The following is a 1,974-nucleotide window of genomic DNA, read 5'->3' as shown; positions in this document are numbered from 1 at the left end:
TTGGGCTGAGCAATGAAGCATTTTTCGTGTAGAGACTCTTCTTGGAGTTAAACGCCAGCTTTTATGCCAGTTTGGGCGTTTAACTCCCATTTTGGGGCCAGTTCCGGCGTTTAACGCTGGGAAATCTGAAGGTGACTTTGAACACCCGTTTGGGACATCAAATATTGGACAAAGTATGGACTATCATATATTGCTGGAAAGCCCAGGATGTCTACTTTCCAACGCCGTTGAGAGCGCGCCAATTGGGCTTCTGTAGCTCCAGAAAATCCACTTTGAGTGCAGGGAGGTCAGAATCCAACAGCATCTGCAGTCCATTCCAGTCTCTGAATCAGATTTTTGCTCAGGTCCCACAATTTCAGCCAGAAAATACCTGAAATCACAGAAAAACACACAAACTCATAGTAAAGTCCAGAAAAGTGAATTTTAACTAAAAACTAATAAAAATATACTAAAAACTAACTAAATCCTACTAGAAACATACTAAAAACAATGCCAAAAAGCGTACAAATTATCCGCTCATCAGTGTCCCAATCCAACGCAAGAGGGGAGACCTCAAACCAATTGCAAGAGGTTGGCTAGACTTTATTGGGCGTTCCATATTGCCTACTAGCAACCGTTCTGAGGTCACCATCAAGAGAGCAGTGATGATTCATTGCATTATGCTTGGAAAAGAAGTGGAGGTTCATCATCTGATTGCTTGTGAGATCTACATAATTGCAAATAAGAATTCCACTGAGGCCAAACTGGCTTACCCAAGCTTGATCTCCTTGCTCTGTAAAGAGGCTGGGGTGAAGATGGGAGTAGATGAATTCATACCCATTGAACATCCAATCACCAAGAAGTCAATGGAAGGACAAATGCAAGACAATTCTATCAAAAAGAGGGCGCAGGAGTTCCTCCCTAAATTTCCTGAAATTGACTACTGGGCCAGCCTAGAAGCATCTATCACCAAGTTGCAAGAAACTATGGAGCAACTTAAGGAAGAACAGCAGAATCAGAACTGCATGCTCTGCAAATTGCTGAAGGAACAAGAGAAGCAGGGGCGTGAACTTCAAGAGATGAAACACCAAAAGCTCTCCCCTCAAGTGGAGGGAGCATCCACTTCTCAAAATCAAGGTTGTTGAGTCCTAACTCTGTGATAACCTCTATCATTAGGAGCCTATTTAATTTTTTTGTTTTCTATTATTATTAGTCTTATCTTATATCTATTTTTGAGTCTTGTTCTTAGTTCATGATTAATAAAATTTAAAGTTCATGTCTTAAAGCTATAAATGTCCTATGAATCCATCACCTCTCTTAAATGAAAAATGCTTTAATCACAAAAGAACAAGAAGTACAGGATTTCGAATTCATCTCTGAAACTAGTTGAATTAGTTTGATGTGGTGACAATACTTTTTGTTTTCTGAATGAATGCTTGAACAGTGCATATGTCTTTTGAATTTGTTGTTTTAAGAATGTTAAAATTGTTGGCTCTTGAAAGAATGATGGAAAGGGAGAACTGTTATTGAGGATCTGAAAAATCATCAAATTGATTCTTGAAGCAAGAAAAAGCAAAAAAAAAAACGAAAAAAAAAGAGAAAAAGAAAAAGAAAGAAATAAAGTTGTGATCCAAGGCAAAAAGAGTGTGCTTAAGAACCCTGGGCACCTCTAATTGGGGACTCTAGCAAAGCTGAGTCACAATCTGAAAAGGTTCACCCAATTATGTGTCTGTGGCATGTATGTATCCGGTGGTAATACTGGAAGACAGAGTGCTTTGGGCCACAGCCAAGACTCATAAAGTAGCTATGTTCAAGAATCATCATACTTAACTAGGAGAATCAATAACACTATCTGAGTTCTGAGTTCTTATAGATGCCAATCATTCTAAACTTCAAAGGATAAAGCGAGATGCCAAAACTGTTCGGAAGCAAAAAGCTACTAGTCCCGCTCATCTAATTGGAGCTAAGTTTCTTTGATATTTTGGAGTCTATAGT

Source organism: Arachis stenosperma, chromosome 4 (assembly GCF_014773155.1).
Source record: "Arachis stenosperma cultivar V10309 chromosome 4, arast.V10309.gnm1.PFL2, whole genome shotgun sequence".
NCBI classification, from domain to species: Eukaryota; Viridiplantae; Streptophyta; class Magnoliopsida; order Fabales; family Fabaceae; genus Arachis; species Arachis stenosperma.
The sequence above is the reverse complement of the archived record's forward strand: the minus strand, read 5'-3'. Positions refer to the sequence as shown.